General features: G+C 31.8%; 1 protein-coding gene across 1 annotated transcript in view; it reads left to right on the forward strand.

Annotated features, from left to right (window-relative positions):
• Nucleotides 1-7,259, forward strand: part of LOC130902027 (opioid-binding protein/cell adhesion molecule-like) — a 312,350-nt gene that overhangs the window by 92,225 nt on the left and 212,866 nt on the right. The window lies entirely within an intron of this gene.

A 7,259-nucleotide genomic window follows, 5' to 3' on the forward strand; every position in this document is an offset into this window, starting at 1 on the left:
GTTTTTCCTAAAATAAAGAAAAAAAGGCTTTCGAACTACAGGTCATGAAACCAGGTATAAGTTTAAATATAAAATCTATAATATGGATAGAAGGTAGTTAGTTCTCTCTGATCCTTAACATCGTAAGGACATACCGCAGAAACTCTAATAGAAATAAAATAATCTTCCAATTGATAAGGTGTTTTTTCATAAATTCACCGTTACCTATTCCATAATCTCGACAATTTTTTTAATATTTACTGATAGTTAATGGTAAAAAATGCGTCGCCGAGAGTGCGACGACTTTTTCACTTATTTAAAATATATATTCTGTAACTGGCTTAATAAATTATTCTATTTGAATTTTCTACATTGTTTAATAATCACTGACGATTACTTTATTTATATATTATTTATTTTTTTCCAAAATCATGAACCAATTTAAAAAATATATATTATATGATAACAATTAAAAACCACAAAATATTTTAATATAGTCTCATATCATCATTGACGCTTCGTGGATTAACACGAGGAACATTTCTCAAAGGGCACTCCGCGAGTATAAAGTAAAGTGGAGTATGGTTCACAGTTATATTAAGGGCTTTTACGCTCGAAAGTGAAGGGTGACTGCGACTGATGGTTCTCTAGGCAGAGATCGTTAGCCTTTTAACGCACTCCACTCTTATTCTCCCGCCACCGATGCCAACAGTTAACAATCTCTCCATTTTATGTCGAACTATTGTTACGAAACGGTGACTTACTCCATCATCGTAAAGTTTTTGTGTCAGAACAAAATGGGATACAGTTAATTGACTGCTTTCGTTTTAAAAAATGATTTGAGACATACACGAAGAGAAATTGTTTCAAAGTTTATAATTTTTCCGTTGATATAATTGCAGACAAACTTTTCAGCCCTATGGAAATAATTTCTTTCTTAATAAAATGACTCATCTGTGATAAGTATTCTATGGGAAATTTTGAATGAAAAGGGGTAGTGTGTTCACCGTTCATGTCCATTTAATCTTCAAACTTTGTTACTTATGAAAAAAATAGTGTCGCAATTATTGCGGCAAAGCAGTCAACAAATATATTTCAAAATGATATGTTAAGTATAAGTTACTTTGTTATAGATTTATATCAGACTTTACAGACATATCTATTTATTTAATAGTGAATAATAGTTGGTTATACTCGGCTGAAGCACGTATGTTAAATCCATGGTTAGATTCCAGTTTTTATGTAAAACAAATAATTTTAGACCAAAATCTTCACTAATTAATGAAACTGATATATCAGTTTGTATTTTCCAACCAAAAAACACTAATTTTATTTTTCAATGCTTATTTCCAACCTTCGTCGTTCCGGATACGATGTTCAAAGAACTTAATTTCACATAGACTTCATCGATTGTTGTGTTTGCATTTGTTCTAGCTTCTCTTGAATATACTAAATCCATGTTATACGTTTCTTAAAAATTTTCAGTTATGGTGGTTGTTGGAAGATTTTGTATGGAAAAAATCACATTTTGGTTTGTTTTATTAATTTTTTCCTGATAATTTAAAAAAAAACATCTTTCGTTTCGGCACATCTACAGCTAGATAGGAATTGAATACAACAAACTCAAGCTAGCTACATGCTTCCTGTGACGAGGAATCGCTGCTACAGACAGACGGACACAGATGGACAGACAAAACGTTTGTGATACCGGAATGAAAAAGAAAGATCTAAAACTAAAGAATACGCTTAGATTACGTACAGCTGTAATTTAGCGAAGATTACGTTTATTTTTAACAAAAGTGGGACAAGGCGTGACCTTTGAGGCAGTGGAATGCGAGAAGCGAAGAAAACTTGTTGCCTATTTGTTAAATAAATGTGATAACTGCTTTAAGTATTAGTGGTTAGTCAGCTGCAATACTTAATATACCTAGTCAACAGCGTGGTTTTGGTGGTGTAGGCTTACTTCGCCTATCACATTCCGCTGCTTGGAGATTCTTGTCTCACATTCGTCAAACATCAATCTAATTGGATATAATTCAATTTAATTTTAAAAATTCTTTATAAGCAGTCATAGAGAGACAGGCAGACTATTTTGAACATGGATAATGATTTTGTTTATTCCTTTACTAGCTTTTACCCGCGGCCTCGCTCGCATTGAATCCATTAAATAAGTATCAGAAATCATTATAATAGAAATATATCAATATGATAACTTTATTTTATTGTTTGGTTAGTATAATCGATTTTTAAAAATTACTACATACAATGAAGTTTCAAAACATGCTTTATTGAAATACAATAACAAATGTTAAAATATATTTTCCTCTAATAGAAATAAATAGTTTTGAATTCTAACAACTAAAAAGATAAAATGCTGAGTATTAATCTAGAATATTTTTGTCGACTATAGTATAAGTTTTTTCTTTGGGTGCAAATATGTGTAAATTCCGGGCATTTGATACACGTGAACACGCTATATATAGTTGGCCATGAGAGAAGCATGGCTTTTCTAAATGCACTCCTGCTACTTGTAATGTCTGCCCTTGGGCTTTGTCTATAGTAACAGCAAAGCTAAGCTTGACTGGAAACTGAATTCTTTTAAATTGAAAAGAAAGGCCAGTTGAAATAATTGGAATCCGAGGTATGGTAACACTTGCCGACACATTTTAAAATAGTAGCACCAAGTATATTCTGCCCCAATTTTGTTATACGAAGCTTTGTTCCATTACATAGCCGAAGAGTATCTAGATTGTGTATCAGCATTACTGGTACATTTAGTTTCAATTGAAGTTTATGTGACGGTACACCTGACAGTTTAAGGGAATTTAAAAACTCGACAGGATATGAAGTACTTAGTTCCGTATCCATAATTGTATCCATCGACAAATATTCCTTCATTTCTCCTTGCACATCTTTTAAAATATCGGTGTTAATGTTTTTAACCACTTCATTTTTTGGTGCTGAGGCTCGTGACGAATTTTTAGATAATGTAGATTTACGCTTCCGAGGCATTTTTTAGACAGTTTTACGTTTTCAGCGACAGTTACTGAAGGTACCATTGCACCTAATCTCAAAAAATCCAAACAGCTGAAACTATAGTCAATTGAATTTTATGTATAGATTGAATAGATATTGACTTGACCATCGATAATATCGTACGACGATAATATAGTATTTAAATGTTGATAATTCACATTTTTTTTATCTTTGTGCAAAATATTCTTTTTTAATAAAAAGTGAACAATGTTACTTCTAGTACCTCCTAGAATATGTGTACGTAGTTTCATGATGATTTGTAGTTTTTGCGTGGAAGCGTAACAAACATCTACGCTTTCACATTTACAATATTAGTAAGGATAATAGCTTGGACAAAAAGTAAAATCACATACTAATCTTTCTTAGTAACGTGTTCGACAAAATATTTGCATAGTTCTTAACATCTCCTTTTTTGCACTTTCAAGTACATCTTCACTTAGTTTTGGCTACTTCATTACTTCTACCTAATTAACACTGATAAGATGAAATTTGCAATAGTATGGAAATAGTATCATAAAGGCGTGACCTTGTTCATTAATAGTTTATCAATATTATATATTTTGTCTCACTTTTCATAACATAACATAACATCGTTACAAGATCATCACTACTTTTTTGCAACTTAATTTCCTGAAGATTTGTATTTTGATTTCAAGTTCATGTGAATTTATTTTGCAGCTTTGTTCAACATTTCCTATAATTATGAATAGAACTGCAATTTATCAGAAACAACAATCAAGTAACCTGGTGATGTTACACTCCGTTTCCGTTGTATTGGAATAACAGTCGATGTTCATTAGATAAATTTTGGGTCCTTTTTGTGTTACGATTGAGGACAAACATCAAGCGAAATGATTATTGTTAGTAGTGGGGTTAAATTTGAAGTCTTGTGAGAGTAACTAAAACTTTCTCTTTCGCTTTTTTTAAACCATCCTTATGAGGGAGATGGATCAGGAAAAGTTATAGAAATTTTTCAATATCGTTATCAAGTGTAGATTTAGAGGAGAGTTTGACTAGAAAAACCTTTGTTAAATGACATTTTTCCGTAATACAGGCGTCAAGCAAATAAAAACTTAATTCGAAAACCTGCCATAAAGGAAAAGCGGTTCCTAGAGACTCATGAGGATTTTAGTAACTGAGTGATTTTCCTTTTTGCCGTAGAAGTTATCAGGTTCAATTTCATATATTATTTGAAATTAACAGGATTTGAACTTTTTCAATAAAAATAACCATACTAGTCAATTGTGTGTTTTTTGGACAATCGTCCTAGATAATTTTTTTTGTAATTAATACATTTCAGTAAGAGATATCCAGTTCCATTTGTATGATTTTTTTAATTGTATAAGCTATCTTTCCTGTAAGACTATTCTTTTAGTTTATTTTACATTTTGCTCCATATTTTCACGTTTATTTTTGTTGCATGAAGGCACAGATTGCTCTAGGTTGGTCTTTCTTTCACCGCATTTTCCGATTTACAGAGAAAAGTAAACATAAATTTAGGATTTGTGCAAAACTCAGATGATTGAATTATATATAATTTTTTGTCAACCACACTCGTCTTCACTGTATGAGGTATGACTATTAAATAAAGAGACTACAGACACATACGCCAAAAGTTAACGAATGTCAGATATTTAGTCTGAAGCCTACTCTGTGTTTACCGTTTCTGTAGACAAACCTGAGTAGCCGTCGTCTCTGTTTCCAAAGGGGCTGTTATTATCTATATAAAAGTATAGCTATGAGTTGTTATGAAATTTCACATGAAACATGCTAAAACTGCAACTGAAACTTAAAATTGATTCAAACAGATCTATGGCAAGGAATTTTTGTGGCATCCGCGATTTTTTAGGTGCGTTATCAAAATAGTCGAGAAGATGTTGTGGATGATTCACGCTCTTCCACCTCAATAACGGATGAAAATATCAAAAAAGTCGGTTATCTTGTACGATGTAAACATCGGCTAAGTATTCTTGCGATTGAAATTGACAAAGAATGTGTGTGGCAAATTTTAATGTCAAATCTGCATTGAAAAGAACAAGATTTGAGTCTGTTGAAGCTGTGAAAAAAAAAGCGGCGCACGTTCTGGAGAAACTGATAGAAAAAGACTTTCTGCACTGTTTCGAGCAATGGAAGCATCATATAGAGTGATGTAGAGATAGGAAAGGGATATATATTGAAGATGATAATAAATATACATAATAATCAAAGAAAATATATCACCAGTCTTGTTATTTAACAACCGCACCTCGTAAGCTAACCGGAGCCCAGCAGACAGGCGAAGAAATTGGAACCGTAATACTGAATGATTGATAGGAAAAATTTAGTATGGAGAAGGTAGCGGTCAGTTCGTAAACAATGTTTACTATTACACATATAAAAAATCCATTTACTCAAATCCATACTTTCATACATAAATACAAATGTACAATGTTTACTTATATTTGTGTAATTAACTGCATATGCAGGTAATCACACAAGTATATATGATAATTTACACAGATCATTGATTCCAAATTCACAGATGCGTAAAATTGTGTTCTACAAATAGCTAATCGTTGTTTGAAATCAATTTAAGAAATAATTGGATTATGTCCATTTAATGGAATGAACTTTCGGATTGAGTGTTTATGTATACTATGTCGATATGAAATATTTTATCTGTATGAAATATGTATCTTTATTTCTATTTAATTGCTAATAATGTAAACTATAAATGATTGAATTATTAATTGAATGTTGGAACAATTCTTTATTCAATGGCAGGTTAATATATTTATTATGAGTTTTGATTTCTGTTGACAATGTTCAATGTTTCTTCAATTTTTTCCCTTCGTAAAATCAGATTTGGTATGTTCACCAAAAAAGTTGTTTTTGAGACAACTTCATCATTCGAGTTAAATATTATCCGCCTCTTTATACTTTTCAATATACTTTGGCTTTTTAAAATATATTATTGTTCATAGAACTCAAAATTTTTTATTTTTTATAATTCATGTTATACAAATAAACAAAAATCTTTGATATATTTGGCGGAAAGTATAACATTCTGTAATTCACAATCCATCGCAACTTTTTTATGGGAGAAACAATGCACCTAATCTCACGATTAACGAACATTTTACATTTAACCTGATATACAAAATACTTCACTGTCCTAAGTATTCTCAATGGTTCACTTAAGATATACCCTTAAAATTCATAGGAGTTGTTATGGACAATTCCTTTAATTCAGAGTTACATGTTGCCCCCTTTTTTGCGCAGTTCCACTTCCCTTCTGAGATACATGTGGTGCGGCTCCATTTCAGCGAATGTTCAAACCACAAAAGAGAGCTGTTAAATACTTACTCGGACTAAACAGCAGGTGTAAGGTATAATATTAGGTCAAATAATTATGTAGGTTGTTTTGGTAATCAGGAAATATTAAAATAATGAATATGTTTTGTTATAGTATGGCGTAATTGAGAAGTTATGGTCATCGGTTATGCATCGGTTACTATGGAATATTGCTAACGTTGTCAAAAAGCTTATAGTGTAACTGCCTACTTTAGTACAGCATAAAATTGGATTGTATTCTTGGTCTTCCAGGACTTTAATCCCCTAACATATTACACAGGGCTCACTGCAGGGTCGTATTTAAAATAATGAAATTTCTGATTTTTCCTTCCCTATTCAACTTTAAATCCGTTTGCCTAATTCATCAGCACTCTTCTCCAATTACAGAAAGGTCGTTGCACGGGTTTCCACTTAGCAACGCGAAGCACGATCTTTACCTATCAACTCCACGTTCAGAATTGGTTCAGGGCTCAATATTTTATAATGCAAAAAAATGCACAATCACTTGCCAATTGAAATTAAATCGATATCATCTTCTGTATATTGAAATTTTATTTTATTTGTATCTTTATTTAGTTATTTTCATGTTTGTATTTTAGTTTATACAAGCTTTTGTCTACAAATTGCAAAAATTTTTTGTTTTAACTGTCACTTTTCACAGGCTTAGAGTGTTTCAGCCTGCGGACTGTGTTTTGATTATCAAGGAGTACCACAAGTATGTGGTTATGAAATCGTTCTTCGTTTCCTCCAGCATTCTCCTTCATCTCTTCTTTGACTGTTTTTATATAGAGTTCTCCGTGTACATCTTTATTGCGAACACGGGGTGTTAAATATATTCCTTAGCATTCATTTTTGGACTTTACAGACAAGCATAATTACTTTCACTAATACAGTCCCATAGTTGTGAACAA

This window comes from Diorhabda carinulata, chromosome X, assembly GCF_026250575.1.
Source record: "Diorhabda carinulata isolate Delta chromosome X, icDioCari1.1, whole genome shotgun sequence".
NCBI classification, from domain to species: domain Eukaryota; kingdom Metazoa; phylum Arthropoda; class Insecta; order Coleoptera; family Chrysomelidae; genus Diorhabda; species Diorhabda carinulata.